General features: G+C 40.4%; 1 protein-coding gene across 2 annotated transcripts in view; it reads left to right on the top strand.

Annotated features, from left to right (window-relative positions):
• Nucleotides 1-21,559, top strand: part of LOC126284505 (rabankyrin-5) — a 499,589-nt gene that overhangs the window by 350,912 nt on the left and 127,118 nt on the right. The window lies entirely within an intron of this gene.

Here is a 21,559-nt window from a genome sequence, read left to right as displayed (position 1 = left end):
CCTTTGAATGAGCGCAGCTGATTTTTCCTTTCCCATCCTTGAGTCATTTAGAGCTTGTGCTTAGTCTCCAATGACCTTAATGTCAATGGTATGTTAATCTTCCTTCTTTCTACTGCAATATGTGATACTAGTGAATGTTTCTGTGGGTAGGAGAGTATAAAGTTCTACTACAGCAGTATTATTATTTTTATTGCATTACTCAAAATGGGTATTATATTTTACCATACAGCAATGCTGTTAAATACAGTATCAAGATTCAAATATGGACAACCTAAGGGTATGAACACATCTAACATGAAAGCATGCAAAAAAACCCTTTAGTTTGACCTAACCACTTGATACAGAATCAACTAATTGAAGTTGGTGGTTAATGATTTCAGTATTTCATTTGCGATATCTGTTTTGTGGTTACATTCTCGCCACAATTTCTGTTTATTTCTCATGTAATATATAAGTATGTATGACACACAGAAAATATATAATGTTGTTATATAACTATATTGACATATACTGCCCAGTAGAGTGCACTTCTTATTTATTGTAGAACACATCAAGTTGTGTGATCACCCTAGTGTATTTGAGAAGAGGGTGACATGTGATAACAATGTTCTGGACAGTAATTTCTGGTTGGAAAATCCCAGCCAGTTGCATGACTGACAGCAAATCAGCACTTTGTATCTAGCTGTGATAGTGCAATATTGGATATAGTGTGTACTTAGTGGTAGAAGAAGTCATGTACAGAATGGATATCACAACTCTGTGGGACAAGAAGAGATGCATAATGTGTTAACAAGCAGTATAGACTGCCCAAAAAACACACTCCAGTTACACTTATGCCAAATAAGGAGATGTTCCACAGTTTTGAAGAGGGCTCACCAGGCAGTTGATGCTGGTGGGGGGAAGAAGAAGAAATTAAACTAATTATGAAAACTTGGGACAAGGGCAACAGAAATGAGGAGATGGGAGAATGGCGCATGGTCCTCCTATCACTGATTCAGCAGTGTGTGATAGAGTAGGAAAAATATGCTAAGTGTTTATCATGGTGCTCCATCACAGCAGCAATGGTGTGACATGGTGATGTGTTAAGATTTCATGTTTCATATACAGCTGAGACAAATACCAAGTGAGCAGCAGCAGAACACAAAAATCAGTGTAAAAGGCGTATAAAGTTCTGGATAGCTTGGTAATTGTTAACAAAGAAGATACTGATAATATAATGAAAATGGATAGATAAAAAATCTACTTACTAAGCAGCAGCAGAACAACACACACATAAAACACACAAAATGGTTTAACCTCCTTCTGGCAACTGAGTTGAAGGAGAGATCTGGAAAAGGGGTACAATTCAGAAAAGTCACCCAAGTTCTGGGTGGAACTTCTAGATGTTCCAGTACTCAAATTCATATCTTTGTGGTCTTAAAGAGCTCAGCTGCTATTACATTACATTTATCGTTTTCCATGGATGCCCTGCAGAGGAGTCTCTGGGATGTGGAAAGAGTCAAAGGTGTGTGTGTGTGTGTGTTGTTGTTGTTTGTTTGGTTTTTTTTTTTTTTTTTTTTTTTTGTTCCCCCCCCCTCCCCCCCGTCAGATACAAGGATATTGTACAATTCTAATGTAGACAGAGTTATGAGCTATACTGCTTGTGAAAATTTTCATTGATGGAGTAGAAGGATTTGGCCAACAGGAAGTTCTTTAATTCTCTCTGAAACCGATCTTTATCACTTAAAAGACCTTTGATATGCTCTGGTAAGTTACTGAGTATATGAGTACCTATATATTTGACTCCTTTTTGTACTAATGTTAAGCTTTTATAGTCCTTATAAAGATTGTTTTTGGTTCTGGTGTTATAATCATCTTTTTTGCTATTTTGTGTAAAAAGACACATGCTATCATGCATACTGCAAATGTAGCTGAACTAAGGCATTTCTTTAAGTCTAGAGTGTGTGTTTTCCAATTTAGGTTGTGGTCGATTTGTAGCCCTAAAAGTTTGACACTGTCTACAGCTCTAATTTCATTGTTTGAATAAATTATACTTAAAGGGTTAGGCATTCTTTGTGTGGTACTTAACTGTATGTACTGGGTCTTGTCAAAATTTAGTGACAATCCATTTGCTGTGAACCAACCATTGACACTTACAAATATTTCATTAGCTGATTACTCAGTGAGATCACAGCCTGATACAGACACACACTGTTTTCTATTAAAAAGATGGGATGAGAACCATGAGCCTGCTACTCTTGTTTTCCCATAATATTTTAACTTTTGTATAAGGAGGAAAATAGTGTCGAGAAGGCTTGGAAAAAATAAAGAATGAAGTAACAGGTGCAGCAGAAAAAACACTGGGCAAGAAAAAGAAAACGAAGAAACAGAAATGGTTCAATGAAAAGTGTCAGAGCAGTAGAAAGGAGGAAAGAAGCCAGGATGCTAGGTTTGCATAATAAGGAGAGTGAGAATAGGAGGGAGACATTCAGTGCGCTTAGAAGAGAAAGTAGAGAAAAGGAAATATCTAACTGGAGTCCTAGAATCTTTGGAAGTGGAAAGCAGGAATGGAAACTCAAAGAAGTTGTTTCAGTATACAAACGAAAGTAAGAGAGGTTATCAAAGTGAAAACGTCAAAATATGCTAACACAGCTGGAAGGTATCCTAGAAATGTTAAATTGCACTGATCCACACATAACCTTTAATTACACAGTAATCTGAGTGTGACAGCATTAATAATGACGAATGTAGAATCACAGAACAGGAAGTGATCCAGTCCAGTCAAAAGGTCAAAAACAACAAGGCAGCAGGCGAGGACCAGATATCAGCAGAGAGGTTAAAAGAGGGCAGATGCAAACTACACAAAGAAATTTATAAACTTATCACAATGATCTGGAAAACTGAAACGCTGCCTGAAGATTGGAAAACTGCAATAATTTGTCCCATACACAAGAAAGGAAACAGAATGGAATGTGGAAATTACAGAGGAATCAGTTTGCTGAACATAACATACAAAATCCTGTCAATGACCATTCTTGAAAAACTTAAACCCTATGCGAAAAACATTATTCAATATTACCAGGCTGGATTTCGAACAAACCACTCCACAACTGATAATTTTTTTACTATACAACAGATCTTTGAGAAATACTGGGAATTTAACAAAAACCTCCACTGTTTCTTCATTGACTTCCAGCGAGCCTGCGACAGCATCCACAGAAGTAGCCTCCACAACACCTTACGACAATTTAGTATACCCAGTAAAATCATCACGACGATACAACTGTGCATGGCTCCCAGGCAGCAGTGAAGTTCAGAGAATCCATATCCCCCACCTTTCTAATTAAAACAGGCTTACGACAGGGAGAAACTCTTTCATGCGTCCTCTTCAACCTTGCATTAGAGAAAGTAATTTACGTCTATACAATGGTCTCCAATTAGAACACATCTGGCTTATGCAGAAGATATAGTGTTGATGAGTGAAACTGAAGAAGAACTGAAAGACATGTACAGATGTCACAGGCAGAGTGCCAGCAAAATCGGGCTTTTGATTAACCAAGAGAAAACTGAATATATGAAAATAGTTGAAGTCATAAACCCAAATCCTTACTTTGAAATTGACCAACATTCTAAATTCAGAAAAGTTCTCCAGTTTAAATACCTTCAACCATGTTTCAATCAACCCACTCAGAAGTAAAGCTTTGCCAATCCCCACAAAGATGTAGATATACAACACTATTATCTGCCCCATAGTACTGTATGATTCAGAAAGCTGGACACTTACAAAGAATGAAAGAGAACTGAATGTTTTTGAAAGAAGAGTAATGAGAAAAATCGGGGGACCTGTGTTGGAGAATGGTGTATGGAGAATTCGAAAGAACAATTAAATTTATCAGTTTTTGAAGCAACCCACTATCATCCAGAAATTGAAAAGTAGGAGACTGCAATGGACTGTACATGTGGCCAGAATGCAAAACAACAGAATAACCAAGAAAGCATTTGAAGGAACTCTCCAGGCAACAAGACCATTGGTCTGACCTCGTACAAGGTGGAAAGATGACATAGAGAAGGACATTGCACCATTAGGAATTTCGGCAGGGTGGGGAGAGGCTGCGAGAAATAGAAGGCGCTGGAAGCAGCGCGTGGTATACAGGGCCTGTGATTGATTGGGGGGGGATCGAGATATATAAGGATATCATGCTTAACACAATTAAAAGCTTTAGCTACATCACAGAATATTCCAAGTGTTAATAACTTTTGATTTATTGATTCTGAAATATCATCTGTAAAAGTGAATATAGCTTGATCAGTTGACAGTCCTTTCTGAAACACAAACTGATTGTGAATGAGAATATTTTTGTGTAGCAAGTGTTTATAAAGTCTATTGTACATAACCCTTTCAAACATGTTTGAAAATTATTGTCAATAATGAAAGGGGATGGAAGTTTTCCACTGATGATTTGTCTCCTTTTTTGTGTAATGGTTTGACAATAGCATATTTAAGTGTATCTAGAAAAGTACCATTGTGGAGGGACTCATTACATAAGTAACTCAGTATGTCACAAAGTTCTGAGGGGGCAACATTTACTTATGGTAGTGCTGATTTCATCATAACCACTGGAACATTTATTTTTAAGAGAGCTAATAATATTAGAAATCTCTTTCGGTGAGGTAAGATATAGTTGAATTTTGTCAAACGTCCACGGAAATGCATTTTTAAATATTTTAAGCTGTCTTCTGAGGAACTATGCAAACCTCAGTTGTCTGCTACTGAAAGGAAGAAGTTGTTGAAAGTGTCTGCAATTTTGGAGGTATCTCTAATCAACTCATTATTTACATTTAACATAATTTTCTCATTTGCCTGATTAGTTTTTCCTGTTTCACTTTTTACTATATTCCATATAGTTTTTATCTTGTTATTAGAGGCATTTATTTTTTCTTGAAAATAAATACGTTTTGAGGTTCTGATTACATTGTTTAGTATTTTACAGTATAATTTGTAATGTGATTTAGCTCTGTAGTCATCGTTTTCCCTTGACATTAAGTACAGTCTTCTTTTTGTTTTGCAAGATACTTTTATTCCATTTGTAATCCAAGGTTTCGAAACATTTAATCTATTTGCTTTGATTACTTTCTTAGGTCACCAATTTGACATATGACCATATTAAAGAAACAGTTACATTTTTCATTTGTCCCGGGTGATTTGTATACATCTTTCCAGGCTGTATTCCTCAAACAGTTTTTTATACCTTCAATTCCTGTTTCGCTTATTATTCGTATAGTTTCCCACTTCCCGTTATTAGTTGAATCAGACCCTACTGTATTAAATGCAAGCAACTGAGCATCATGATCTGAAAGGCCATTAAATATTGGATTTATACTATGATTTGCTAGTGGGGTAGTATCTGTGAAAATGTTATCAATAGCAGTGCTGCTGGTACCCATAACCCTGGTTGGGAACTGTACTGAGGGAGTGAATTATAAGAAGTGGTTAGAGACACTAGTATAGATCTTGAGTAACTGTCCTCCAGAAAATTTAAATTAAAATCTCCACTTAGTATGAGTTGATTATTTTTAGAACTTAAGAAATTTAATGTTGCATCAAGCTGTTTACTGAATAGCTCGAAATTACCAGGTGGAGCCCTGTATATTGTGACTACAATTATTTTTCTTTTGTGTGTTTCTACTTGTGTGGCACATGCTTTAAAATGCTGGTGACTACAATATTTAAGAATGTCAATGTTTTTATAATTGTAACCCTTTCTAATGTAAGTGGGAACTCCTCCTTTCTCCATCTCTTTTCTACAATACTTTGAAGCTAAGGTATACCCTTCCATATTAAGCATTTTAATTTCACTACCTAAATGATGTTCAGAAATACAAGTAATATCAACAGGATTTGTAGACTGTAGCTCATCCAAACAGATCTGAAATTAATTAATTTTGTTTTTTAAACCTCTGATATTTTGATGTAGTAAGTTTACGATTACTTTTTTTGTCTTCACAAGTATTATGCTTAACATTTTCAGATACATCTTGTTGCAATATTGAATGTGTAGATAATGAGCTTAACCTAAAAAAGAACTACTTCCATGAGTTTGTAGCATCCCCGCTTAAAGAATTTGATATCAACCTAGCCAGAATATCCTTCCCTATTCTATTGCGATGCAGGCCATGAGAAGTAAAGCCCCACCTTCCAATAGTGTCAACAGGAACCAAACCAATCCCTGACCCAGCACCAGCCCAAAGCAGTCAATCTTGACCAGCAGCTTCACCTCCTCCCATGGAGATATTGTAGAAACCATCTCCTACAGCTGAGTCACTGTTCCCCTTATAGACAAAGATTAGAACAACTTTGACCAGATTGATCCTCCTAAATTTTGGACCTAGACTGTTGTCCCACTCCCCCTGAAAATCTTCTCCAAGAGACACATCTGAACAAGCTCCACCAGTTGCAATTTTATTTTTTTTATTTTTGATACCTTTTTATTCCTACCATTTATGTTTAGGAAGCCATTCTTTGCCTTAGTTTTCTTTTTGTTCTTAGAGAAGCTTTCTCCTCTGAACCCATGACAAAGCTTTGATCCTGACCTGGTACAACTTCGCTGTGATAATTTCCACTTCTCGGACTGTTCTATTGCCTGATCCCATTGCATGAAAAACTTCCATTGGTGCCAATTCTGATGCGTAGGTGTTTGAGGTCTCAAGTTTATTTTTGTTCTCCACTTAGGTTGCATGTGAATTAAGATTTATTAGCTCTACACTATGGAGCCCCACATCATACAAGGCCAATTATTCAGGTAGGTCGCTTGGTATCCCTGAGGCTCCATAAGGGAGATATCTTCTCATGTGTCATGCACTCCTAAGCACGGGTTGCATCACACATTGGATTGTGTACCTGGGGGATTGGAGAAGGTCTATGGCAATGGATGTTGGGTATTTCTCCATTATTTTTAATGCAAGCTGTCTCGATGTCATGTCAGAGGTTCTGTGATATATCCACTGAGCTGTAGGCGATGCTAGATTGAGAGAATCATAAACAGTAGTAGATGGTGTGATGATTGAGGTCATAAGAAATGTACACTAGCTCTCCAGACCTCTAGTGCTACACTTTCGGTAGAAATGATGTCTGTGATTTGGAATCAAGTCTTTCCATTCAACCACATACCTGCATTGGATCCTATAGAGAAGTCCTTTAAATATTACAGCCACTAGTGACTCATATTTCTTGCATTCTCATATCTCGAAACGTGCCACATTTCTCGAACCTATGTGCTACAGTAAAATTCCAAGATGGTTTTAGGCAGCCCTTATGCATCTTGCAACTACCTCTCAAACTCTGCACTACTGTCCCTGTAGCTTTGCTCGTGTGGTTGTTCCAATGTAAGTCAGAACTGAGTAGAAGTCAGAAAAACCTGTATCTACCACCTTCTGCGACCTGTGTAGAAACAGGCGAAGCTGAGTTACTGCAACAGAACTGTATTTTGACCATTCCACGGAAGTGAAGCCTGCTCCCACAACATGAGGTAGTATAAAAGACATTAGAGGAACTGGGGGAAGGACATGGATTTTGCTAGTGCATTGTGGTGATTCTCCAAACTACAAGAAGGTACTACAGATCCACATCCCTCAGGGTCCATTCACGTCTATCACCCCAACATTCTATCATCGTTATTCTGTTCCATTCACCTGAGAAAAATTCCGAACTATAAAAGCCCCACTAACTTCATCCGATAAAGAACTCAATAAGATTTTTACTGCATCTCTTTCCTCCCATACATTCAAAACAATTACTGCATGCGTGTAGTCATTGAACATGTGAAGATCTCATTAAATATACAGATATTGATCCACTGCACAGACCAGTTTAAAAGTTTCATCACCTGTACTGTACGAGGATGACCAAATCCCACAGACTATACTGTAAGATGCAGGAGACACTCCCTGTGAGCTTGTGTCATTTGAAATATTGTTTTTTTTTCTGCTGCAACGCACTTTTTACACTGCCATACATTATGCTTCCACCATGACTTAGAGGTCTGTGCCAGGTTCTAAACTGTCATTAACACTTTCTGATCCATTTCTTCTTGTAGAAAACTAGATGTCGCACAGTGTAAATCAGCTTGGTACTGCTGCTACCATAACACGCCACACATGCTGGATGATTTTAAATAAAATACAGTTACAACATAAGGAAACTATAAGAGTTTGGTGGCGTTGTGGAGAGTTTCCAAACTGCTGTCGAAAAGTGATTGACGACCTCAACATTTAAACTCAACTGTCATAGTGACAGAATAGCTGATGGCCTTGCATTCCGTTTTGACTGATTCCTCACATTGCAGTCATGTATGCGATCACTGTTTCAGTGCTATCCATTGCCAGAAGGTGGTGTCCCTCCACCAAAACTCTTACTTCAACTCAAACAAGCGATCTTAGTCAATCATTATGTGGTAACCAACCGTGTACCACTGGCAGATGAGGTGATTAGTGCAAACAATTTTAGCAATTTTACAGTAATTTCAACACCGGGCAATGCTGCGACAGCATTGTTCCTAATTTCAGTATCATAGCTAAACTGCCCACTCTCTACTTTGTGAGTATCATTGCAAATGTAGATAGATGACTGTGCAGTGGGTCCATTCATTGTTAGTTATCGAACACATACATCATCAAAGTATTACCAGACAGGACTCTACATTTTTCTAATACTTGGAGCATAGTGCTTAATTTACAACCTATCTCAATGCTGATGGGGATCACAGAGCATTCTCACAGTCTTAGGGTAAAATTAGAGACTGAAAGACCATTCACACTGTCATTGACCAACCCGCCCTGCAGTACCATTACCAATTTAATCTGCAACAAACCAGAAGTAGACCACTACATTCCACGTCTCGTGAATGAATGTAGCTACCCAAGTCCTCACCCATACAAGTACACAAGATTTCTGCAGATGCACAGATGTCAAGGAGGTTAGCACTGCTTATCAGTGTATAGTAACAGATTTGAAAGTGTTGTGATGTAATATCAGACGGTTAAGAACAACAAGAAATGGGTGATTTTTATGTATTGATGAAGCTCCAGACAGATGGAGTTCGAAGCATTTTACATCAGTCAACTACGCTATCAACTCTAAAGTATTGTTCTAGAGTCTAGAACCAGTACCTGGAAGGTATTGCTAAGAGAGAACACAAACAAATGCGCTCCTAAGGCTACAACTTTCCGCACTTAAAACAGACTATAATGTTGCATCGCTTGAGTTTCTGCCCTATCAGTCGTGTGCAATGCAGTGCTGTTAATATTCCAATGTAAGAAATATATTTCCAGTGCATTACATTCATCCTTCTTGCAGGTTTCTCTACAATACACTATGGTACCGAACCGTAAAATGAGAAAACTATCTCCTTAAAATAGTGGCTCTGTGTGATACATGCACAATATAGCTTTCTAGAGATGTATAGTATCCACTGTCCACATCCGATCATGGTTCAGAAATTATACTATGCCCACATCAGTTCTATATAAAATGATCATTAGTGACGGAAAATACCTCTTACAATGAAACAGATAAACACACAGCAGCGGTGTCAGACATGCAAGATTACAAGTCATGCCACCACTAACTTTGTAAACAGCACATCTGTCAAGCAGATGTATACACAGGGGATTGCAGTGTCTCACAAACACCTATTGCTAACTTGTTATGAAACTGAAGTATCAATTTTACACTTAAGACGCCAATGGAATACATCACATAAATCTTAATTCCTTTAGAGGAATGTGTCGTGTTTCATCACACGTGAGATGGAAGTCCTCTGATGACTGAGGAGTTTGCAAGTAGACACTGCTCTAAGACTCGCACAGAACAAGCGCTTGTATAAGAGTCTAACGCAGGCTATGTCACACAACTGATGCATCCTGACGGAACATCAGGAAAAAAAGGTCAAATGACCTGCAGCAACCTTCCCCCCCCCCCCCCTCTCTCTCTCTCTCTCTCTCTCTCTCTCTCTCTCTCTCTCTCTCATGCATCATCAGTCTCCCACTAAATCGTACCTTGTGAAAAGCATCAAAAACAGTAGGCAACTTGTGTGTGTCACTGTTACATCAATAGACATGCAATAGAATGCTACCTCCATGAAAAAAAGCGACTGTTACCCTGGTTCCATTCGCTTCCATGTCAATGTTTACTCGGATACCTCTTGCTGTCGCATGCTTGTTCACATCTCAGAATCTCAAGTGATCTAAAATTTCAGCCTGTTTTAAGTGCGGAACATTGTAGCCTTAGGAGTGTGTTTGTTTATGTTATCTCTTACCAATACCTTCCAGGTACTTATCCTAGACTCTAGAACAATACTTTAGAGTTGACAGCGTAGTTGATTGATGAAAAATGCTTTGAACTCCATCTGTGTGGAGCTTCATCAATACATAAAAATCACCCATTTCTTATTCTTAACCGTCTGCTATTACATCACAACTCTTTCAAATCTGTTACTATACACCAATAAGCAGTACTAACCTCCTTGACATCTGTGCATCTGCAGAAATCTTGCGTACTTGTATGGGCGAGGACTCGGTTAGCTCCATCCATTCACAAGATGTGGAATGTAGTGGTCTACTTTTGGTTGGTTGCAAATTAAATTGGTAATGGTGCTGCAGGGCGGGTTGGTCAATGACAGTGTGAATGGTCTTTCAGTCCCTAATTTTACACCAATACTGTGAGAATGCTCTGTGACCCCCATCAGCATTGAGATAGGTTGTAAATTAAGCACTATGCTCCAGTTGTTAAAAAAATGTAGAGTCCTGTCTGGTAATACTTTGATGAGGTGTGTGTTTGATAACTAACAATGAATGGACCCACTGCACAGTCATCTATCTACATTTGCAATGATACTCGCAAAGTAGAGAGGGGGCGGTTTAGCTATGATACTGAAATTAGGAACAATGCTGTCACAGCATTGCTCGGTGTTGAAATTACTGTAAAATTGCTAAAATTGTTGCACTAATCACCTCATCTGTCCAGTGGTACACTGGTGGTTACCACATAATGACTGACTAACATTGCTTGTTTGAGTTGGAGAAAGAGTTTTGGTGGAGGGAAAACACCTTCTGGGGATGGATAGCACTGAAACAGTGATCACATGCAGTTTAGAACCTGGCACAGACCTCTAAGTCATGGTGGAAAAATAATGTATGGCAGTGTAAAAAGTGTTACAGCAGAAAAAAAACAATATTTCAAATGACACAAGCTCACAGGGAGTGTCTCCTGCATCTTACAGTATAGTCTGTAGGATTTGGTCATCCTCGTACAGTAGAGGTGATGAAAGTTTAAACTGGTCTGTGCTTTGGATCAATATCTGTATATTTAATAAGATCTTCACATGTTCAATGCCAACACGCATGCAGTAATTGTTTTGGATGTATGGGAGGAACGAGATGCAGTAAAAATCTTATTGGGTTCTCTATCGGATGAAGTTAGTGGGACTTTTATAGCTCGGAATTTTTCTCAGGTGGATGGAACAGAATAACGATGATAGAATGTTGGGGTGGTAGACGTGAATGGGCCCTGAGGGATGTGGATCTGTAGTGCCTGCATGTAGTTTGGAGATGCACCACAATTCAGTAGCAAAATCCATGTCCTTCCTCTCAGTTCCCGTACTGTGCATCCAGTTACCGTGCTTCTTGTAGTTGAATTCACTAAGCCTCACAGCCCACTTAGCGAGTCTAGTGGACGGATCCTTCAACCTCTACCACCACTTCAACGCAGCATGATCTGTCACTACCCAAAATCTTCTTCCATGTAAATAACATTTAAAACATGTGATTCCATAGATTACCCTCAGCATCTTCCTCTCTGTTGTTGAGTAATTCCTCTCTGCTGCATTCAACTGCCTGGACGCACAGGATGTTCTTTCCCATCAGTTTCCTGACTAAGAACACACCCTAATGCTTGATTCGATGCATCGTGTGCTAGTATAAACTCCTTTTCAAAATCTGGGAACACAAGAACCGGACTTGATTTTAACGCTTCTCTCAGTTTGTCAAACACTTTCTGACACTCTTCTGTCCACTCAAATTTCACATCCTTCCGTAACCATCTCATTAATGGCTGCGCTAAATCTGCAAAACCCTTCATGAACCTTCGATAGAAATTGCAAATTCCAATGAATGACTGCACTTCCTTAAATTTTTTCAGTTCCCGAAAATCCCTTACAGCCTGTACCAACCTCTGATCTGTTTACACTCCATCCTTACTGGTAGTATGACCCAAATATATTAGTTCTTCTAATGCAAACCGACCTTTCTCCAGGCTCAATGTCGAACGGGCCACTCATAACCCATAAAGACTTCCCTCAACGACTGTCTACGTTGCTCCATACTACTTGAAAACACTATAATGTTATCCACATAGACAGGACAATGCCATGGTTTCAAACCCCCTGAAGATGCTGTCTAGCAACCTCTGAAACATTGCTGGAGCATTTTTCAAACCGAATGGTATTCTGATGTACTGGTAATGGCCTCCTGGAGTAGAGAACGCAGTTTTAGGACGATCCTCTTGAGCTGCCTCTAACTGATGATAACCACTTCTCAAATCCATTGTAGAAAGGTACTGGTACTGTCCCAAGTGATCCAAAGTCTCTAATATGTTTTAAATGAGGTATGTGTCCATTACTGTGTTGCTATTGAGGTATCATAGTCACAACATAACCTGTATTTCTTAGTTCCATCCATAGATTTTTTTAGGCGCAACAGCAATGCCCGCTCCCCAGCAACTATTACTATGCTCTATAATACCATGTGCAAGTTGCTGATCAATGAAATACTCCACAATTGGCTGCAAATGCCTCAGTATTCTGTATGGTTGATGGTAAACAGGTGCTTCATTCCCTGTTGGTATCCTATGTTGAACTAATTGAGTTGCTGCCAATGGCCCTCGCAGAAAAAGAAAATCCTTAAATTCCCACAATCATTCTTCTAAATGCTCTCTTTCTCCTCCTTTCAAATGCTTAATTTTGTCACACAATGCAGATCTATCGGCAGTTAGTGGTTGATCGCTTCAACTACCTGTCGAACACGTCTTAGTCATCTGGCACATCCAAATTTGCTACTAAAACTCCTTTTCTCAAATTTGCATTTACAGCACCAAAATTATCGACATTCACGGGAACTACTTGCCTGTTGTTCCCCTCCTGTAAGTGTACAGTACTACATTTCACAAAAAAAACAATAGACTCAAAACTTCATTATCCTCCAATGGTTCAGCAACCCATACTGTACCCACAGGTAGATTCGACTCCACACTTAGCCAAAGTGACTTCCGGTTTCACCAAACACGCACTTATGCGAATTATGTGTTAATGCTAATGTATGTGGTTCAATTAGTTTGTTCACTACGTTGAACGCCCCTCATGACAGCTCTGCATCGACAACAGTTTCCCCTGGCTGAAATAACATTCCACCAAGTTCCACAGTTCGTTGTCCAAGGTCAATTTTGGCATGATGTTGATGCAAGAAATCTACTCCTAGCATTGTGTCGTAGCCCTCACTTACCCATGATACTACCTACATGCATGCGTCAAATTGGACTTTCTCTATGTGGAAGTCAACTGTGACTGACCCCAAAGGTGTGACCTCCTCATCCCCTAACTTCCTTCGTCCCATTAAACTCTTAGTAGCCACTGACACTTTCGCCTTCGAGTCCAACAAACTCTTAAACATTTTAGTTCCTATGGATCCTACCACCGAACATTCCACCTCTGTACATTTATTTGTAGCACTGAAATTAAATGGGAGCTCCCTTAGGTGGGTCTTGGGTGCCCTCTGCCGTTTAACAGTTGTCCACCTCTACTACCTCCACTTCTCCATCCTCCACACTGCTGATTTCCACCCCTTCCTCTATTCCTCGGTGACTGAGTACATTGACCCTACACGTTTCCTGTATGACCACGCCTATAACACATTATAAGCGCTGTAAACACGGCTTGTCTATCATGTACCCCCATTGCCACTTCTATTTCGTCACATTGAATTGCCAAATACAAATCTTTCAGAGTCCTTTCACACACTTTCTGTGATATACGCTCCAGTAACCCCCTCAAAAATACATCAACTGCCCTTTGCTCGGCCTCCTGCAGCACAACACCATTTGCTTCATTGCTCTGACTCAACTCGTAAGTGTACTCATTAATTTCTCTTATTCTGTCCAGAAATTTCTCTACTGTCTACCCCTGTCTCTTTGTCATTGTACTCAACTTCTCCCTGAAGTACCGAGCGCTATTCTGTTTCTTGTACCTATGTAAAAGCCCCTCCTTCAACTACTTAAACTGTCCTGCCTTCTTAAGGCCTCAGAACACGTTAAATGTCTCTTCGCTTCACCCATTAATTTAATCTTGGCTGCATGTAACAACTGTTCATCCGGCCAACCATTCATCACAGCTGAAGTTTCCAAGTCCTCCACAAATGAACAAACATCCTCACGTGTCTTGCCAGAAAACAGAATATTCGAACTTGCGGCAGCTGGATCAATATCCTGCTGCAGCATCCTAGGCAACAGTGACTGATCTGATGCTATTTCCCACTCACTTCTAGATGTTAATTCAATCCTCAACTGCGTATTGTCTGCTGTCAACTGTGCTACCTTTTCGAACAAAATCCATACCAGTTCTGGTTCCAACACACCTTGCGTTCCTGACTTGGCCATTGTGTTGCTTTTGTTCCCCATTAATCCCGAAACAAAATAATTAATTACAAAAATAACTCGACTTCCTAAACCTCAGTATCATCATACTCAGTAACATAATACTTAAACGAATACAAAAGTAATTAAATGCCACTTAAAAAAATAAATCTTACCACCCCACATACCCAAAAACTTACTCTGACAACAAAAAGTCGGCCTGCCATGAGCCATACTCAAAAACACAAAAAAAAGTCCAACACTCAAAAGAAAACTGGTCAGAACTCACCACATTGTGACTGTAATGCAGGCAGTGGGCTCGAACGCCATACTGTACAGATAACGTCCGCTATTCTGACTCCAGATGTAGTATCAACTTCTGACACCGAATGCAACAGCAACACCAAATGTAGTGGGAAGAGGTAGAAGGCACTGTATTAAGACTCATCCAAGCTTTCCAAGTGATTTATTATTTCCAACTACAGTGCCGCGATTCCCTCGGTGTGTGACTGGGTCCCGCAATGCTGAGGACTTCACATTGCTGACTGCGAAATGGCTTGGCATGGAATGGCTGCCTTAGTGACCCGTGCACGCACTGCTATCTGTTGGCCCTGTACCGCCATGATGTCAGGATACACCGACAGCTGACTCGGCGGCCTTCGCCTGTATCACCTCAGCATTGCCTGCTGCAAGGCAACCCGCGGCGCTCTCCTTCGCCCGCGTGGCTAACAATGCGGCAACGAGCGCCCGCTATTTGGCGTCTGAATCGGCATTCCTTGCCCTGGATGTCTCTGGTTCGTGTTGGGAGTCAAAATGACTGCCTAGAGTAGTGAGCCGTGGCATGGCTCGCTGGTGGCTGGCTGCAGACCCTGCATTGGCCTCAGAGGATCGAATCAGTGACCTGCCATGGACTGGAATGCTGGCACCCCATCTACTGCTGTACTTACCTGGTGGTGTGATACACCCCACTGTCCAGGAGAGCTGCCATATTTGAATGCTTTGTTAGTGAACCAGCACCTATTTATATGTAGTGGTGTGCCTGTGTTTTGCTAACCACACTGCTCTGTGTCACATACTTATCTCACTTAGGTTGGCCAGTGGGCCACTTCTGCCTGTGACTTGCGCCATGTGAACTGCTGGGTGTGCATTTTTGGCGGTTCTATGCTCTGTGGCCCCTATTTTACTTCGCAACTACTGGTGAGAGTAACTCGCTGTAAACAGGCCCACGTGTGGCTGTAACTTGTGCGCTCAGAAATATTTCACCAATACTAACTTTTCCTGTCCCAAACGGTAGTGCCGCCACAACTATGTGAAATCCGTCCCTAAATAAATTGCTCGAAAATAAATAAAGTACACTCTTTCCTCTCTCTAACAGCCCAGCACAGGCTGAATCCTTTTCCCGCCATTTTCCCCACCCCAGACGGCCATCTTGGATTACTTCACAGGAGGGGCGACAACTACCTCTGGTGGCAGTACTGTGTACTTGGTCAGTTGGACTCTGGACCCCACGGCGAACACACTTGATGGTGGTACTGGTATTGTTTAAATAATGACAGAAAATAAAGACATGTCCAGCACAGGCTGAGTCCTTTTCCCGCCAATTCCTAGGAAGAGGTGGTGGTCAGATGACTTAGGTTAGTGGAGGTAGCCCAAGTGACCTATTTTCTGGCCATTTTCTTAGGTCAGTCGAGGTAGCTGTTGTGTGCTGCATTGTACTGATGGAATTTGAACTTCCTGCTATTTTCTTGGGGAGAGGTGGAGAACGTCGGAGGGGAGTTAGGTTAGTGGAGGTAGCCCAATTCACCTACCTTCCCGCCAACATTCAAACTTCCCGCCAAAAGCCGCCATCTTGGATGACGCCATCGTTGCCAACTTGGATAACGGTACTTAGGGCCACACGAACTTTGTCCCCCAACTTATGTTTCTACCTATGGTTGGATTATTCGACAAGTATTTAACGACAATTCACAGTTAAGAATTTGACATGTCAGAATGCATGATAGGACTTGTGAAAACGGATTGGCACACTGCTTGCAACTTTGGGAAGTCCGTATTGTGATCCATTTGCTGGACTATGTAGATAGTTTAACTGCTCTGGTATAGGAAGCTCTCCGGTATTGGTATGTGTATATATTCAAGAATTAATCCAAAAGTATGTGCTGCACAGTGGTCTGTCTATCAAGAATCATACTCTTAGTATATAGCAATGATGCATTAATCGACAAATTCGTATGATCTGGGTGTTAAGTCTACAATAATTATTCCTGTAGACATAAGTCGAAAACGGCGCAGATTAAAAAAATGTGGAAGTATAAAAAAAAAAATAACGATGCCCCTCCCAACTCGTTGTGTGTAGCATGATTGCCAAACAACAGTTGGCTCTTGATTCTGATTAAGTGGAAAATCTATATCTTAAATCATTTCGTGGAGGTGGTGAAGTCTAGAAACCTTATGGGTGTGATACGTCTGGGGATGAGGCGATGTTATCGTAGAGTTAGCTAGACCTCATCTGGCACACACCGACTATCATGCAGGAACGTACGAGACATAAATAAAAGATGGAGAAGGTTTCAATTCTAATTACACCCTTTATTCCTCGAGAAATATGTGATGACGACGACATCGCGGGTGGGATTTGTTACTGTTTAGTTTCAAATGATACTGAGCTGTTGTGAGTACGGGCATACCGTAATACACCTATAAATGGTACTCAGAAATGTTATTCTGCTGGAACGTCAAGTTACTGTGGTTAGTGTCTGACATGTGCAAAGAAAACGATATGGGTGAGACTATGTCTGATCATAAGGGGCGCATTTGTGTTTTTTTAATAGAAGGTGGCTGTGAGAGATAAGTTGACGCTAATGCAACTGCTCCATTGAATTTTCTATCACAGAGCAGCGAATGTAACTGGAGGTGTCTGCAGTCGCACGAGATGCAGTACTCACAGGTGCACATTTTAGGATAAAAACGTGTGGATCTTCTTTGTTCTGTAGAGTGACCAAATGTCTCGCTTTGTTCTGTGGTCCAGCAGCCAGCCAAGTGCTCCTGGCGAGGGGTAAGCAAGGACGTCTGCTTACATCAGCTATAGCAGCAGCTGTTTATTCCATCCACATTTTTTTACGTTTCGTAAACGCCAGCGTCATATGCCATTGCACTGGTAAAACAGGACCTGCCATAGTGAACAAACAATATGCTCTTTAATTATAGCTTGTTGTGGAACCTTAAAACGATATGGACTGCTTGAAACAGTTTGTTCTGTGATGACCAATTGTCTTTTGAAACGACAACACAAGAATCTGCTGCCATTTCGAATGATGGTCTGCTGGGCATGGTCTTCTTCTTCTTCAAGCACAGGTGTCAAAAACCTTACACCAAGTACATTTCAAAACATTACAACCTAATAGGAAATACCAGCCACCAGAACTGTTTATAACCTATAGGCACAATGACAAAAATGTTAATAAAATAGCTAACATATGTACATATTCCAGGCCACTGATGATGCCTTGCAGAAATTAAAGGCGAAACGCGTATGGCACTAAAATTGTTTTATTTAGTTGCTGTCAGACGGTCCATAAGCAAAAATTATCAATATACCGTAACCTTACACCAAAGTCTGTAGATGCGTGTTACGGAGCAAATACGTCCAGTGTCAGTAGATAGATGGTATTTGTTTTCGTAGTATCTGTAAAATATTACAGGGTTCTCAATTAGGTAATGGTAGAAGGCTCTATTACAAGGCATGCTCTGACAACTTGATTTTTACGTTTTGTAAACGCTAAACGCCAGCATGATATATCAATGCATTGGTAAAATGGGACCTACCATAGTGTACAAATGATGTTCTCTTGAATTATAGCTTGTTATTGCCGAATGTAAAATGATTGTGTTTTTCCCGACATGTGAACAGATAGCGCAGAAGACTGTACTTTGTAATGTTATTTCATATGCCTAAAATGTTGTAATACCTAAGTGCATGACAATTTATATACAGACCCTGATCTGAGTGCCAGGGACGTTCCCAAACCATGTAATTTTGTCCATCTAACTGAAAGAAATTGGTTAACATAGATATTACGTTAGTGTGTGTGTGGTTTTTTCCCCTCCAGGTTTGAAGATGTCACTTTTTCTTTACTCCAATGAAAGTATCGAAGTAACGAGGTCATTCTGTAGTGATTGGTAGGTTACACAGCAAAATAGCGGAAGTTTTTTTTTTTGATTGATGCAGGGCTGACATCTATAAGAGAAGTGAGGTAAGTCATTAGTACATGTGTCAGATGTATCGCTAAAGAGCTCAGATCTCTGAAGTTTGTTTATCTGTTACCGGTAGCAGTGTAGTAATTTTTTTATGTCACTAGAAGCCCTAGAATAACAGGATGTGGCGAGGAAGAGAGAGAGAGAGAGAGAGAGAGAGAGAGAGAGAGAGAGAGAGAGAGAGAGAGCGATGTTAACTGTTTGCTGCAGTTGACCATAAAAATGACTAAATAGATGCTATTCTATATTGATAATTCAATCGTATGAAGAGAATGGAATGCCCAAGTGCATGGCAATCTATAGTTCGAACATGGGGAATGCTGTCAAACTATACCGAATTTGCTCATAAAACTAGGAGATATGTTGTGCGCCTATTTTCGTGGAATCATGGCTGTTTTAGTAACATCACAATTGTGTTTTTTGATAGATGGTCGCTTATAATAGGTTCATTGTCGTTAAATACAACTGTATGACTGAAATGTTTCTCGCAGCACAGCTGGCGCCAGCAGATGCAATCAGTCGTGATAGGGGAAGTGTGGCCACAGCTGCACTTTTAGACAAAAAACACGTGGTTGTCTTTGTTCAGGAGAGACATCATTTACCTCGCTTTTTTCTGTAGCCTGCTGGAGCCGTGGCCTATTGTGTGTGTAACTTTTCTTTGCATTGATAACACTGGCACCCCAAGCAATGTGCTCCAACGAGGATGCACAGGCTCCGGGAACTGTAGAACAGTTCTGAGTGGTATTGCTGCCTAAGTCACATATGTGATAGGCAAAAACTAAGGAAAGGGGCGGTGAAAAGTGGGTCAGGGTGATGGAGGGTGGGGGTGATTGTAGAATGTTTTAAAGTCATTCTCATGGCTATCTGTGTACTAGAGTAGTCAGTCATATGTGGTTGGGAAAATGGAAATGGGAGTGGCAGAAAATGGGGACAGTAGAAAGTACATTAACCTAACCTTCCTCTCCAGCAGCTGAACTGAGACTGACCGTTTCCCGCCATTTGCAAGGGTGGTTGACGGGGTGGGTGACGTAATAGGAGTGGAGGGAGGACTGGGCCAAAATTTTCTGTCATTTCCAGGGGATGGAGAGGTGTGCGATGTCATAGAGGCCTGGAGGATGGAACCCAGGCGACATTTTGAATAAATTACCTGCTCCAGAAACCACCTAGCCCCACCACTGCCATAAACGATTAAAGTATACCGTGCATGGCAAAATGGCACTATCAGAGAATGAGCAATAACTGCAATTAAAGCAAATGTCCAAGGAAAACTGCAACAAGGCATGCTGCTGCTTCATGATAACGATTTTCTGTTACTGTCATACCGATTCTCGACTGTACTGCCTTTGAACGGAAACTTTTTGGTCCCTATTTCCAATTCATTCTTTACTGTGTAAACAGGACTTTTCCAGATCTACTTTGTTTTCGAATTTCTCTTGTGAAATACTTTCATGCAATATAAACGTACTTTGCTGCAGTCCTGGCACGCCTGGTAATTTCTGTCGAGAATTCACTCAGTTCCACTCTTCTTTACATTTATTGTTGTTGTTAAAAAAATCGTTATTTGTCCCTCTCTGATTTTGCATTGAAGGAACCAAATTTTCAATGGACTTCTGTGGCTGGCACTCCTATTTTGATGTTATGATCACCAAGTAACTATTAACGAAAATGTGATGGGTTCTGAATTTTTTGCTGTTGACATATCTTCATAGAACTGTTGTAGTTCATCATCAGTTGAGGTGGAAGTAGGTGCTTAGGCACAGTTGATTCGAAGCCTAATCTTAGTATATACCTCAGGGATCATGTAAAGCACTCTGTCAGAAATGGATGTGGTTTTGGTGATACAGTGTTCCCTCCTGTTGTGAGTTAGCAGAGCTAGCCGTCAGTATGTGAATTTACATAAGAGTTGTTCTGAAACATGTGGTACCCGAACTTGAGGCCAACAGTTGTTTCACTATAGACCCTCGTTTCACCGACTCCAAGCATTAACATTTGCTGTTCTGGAATTTATCTTCCAAAAAGCCGACATGTCCTTAAAGTTTCATGGTAGGGGTATTACATGAAGTTTAGGAAGTTTATTTGAAGTTTATTCTATTTCCTTTATGTTTATTTTGTTGTTTAATTAGATTTGTCGACTTTTTGCGTCAGATCTCCTCCAGAATCCGTGAGGCAGACTGACACTTCAATTCGAGATTCCGTGCCTCCAATTCTACTGGTCTGAGGTAAAATAGTTTTCAGGTTCGACATTTTTTGTTCAAGGAATATTTGAATCACATCTTCTCATGCTGGTGCAAAGTGGGTTGAGAAGCGATACAGTATTGTAGAGAAGTTAATAGAGATTATGATGGCTTTTATTACATGTTCCCCAGTTCCCCATGGAACATCAAGGTGAGCAAGAACAGTTGCTAGCACAGATCAGTATTGGTGCGAACTACATTCTGGCGCACTCTGCATTGTTGCTAGAGGTATCCAAGATGGCGGCTATGACGTCATCCAAGATCACAGCGATTACGTCATTAAATATGGTGGCATTTGATGGGAAATTGCTTCGTCCCTACCCCCATAAGAATGGCGGGAAGTTCAAATTCCAACAGGATAATGCATCACGCCATGGTAATCTCTACTAACCTAAGAAAATCGCCAGAAGATACT

Source organism: Schistocerca gregaria, chromosome 8, assembly GCF_023897955.1.
Source record: "Schistocerca gregaria isolate iqSchGreg1 chromosome 8, iqSchGreg1.2, whole genome shotgun sequence".
Lineage (NCBI taxonomy): Eukaryota > Metazoa > Arthropoda > Insecta > Orthoptera > Acrididae > Schistocerca > Schistocerca gregaria.
This window is presented reverse-complemented; position numbering and strand designations above follow the sequence as displayed.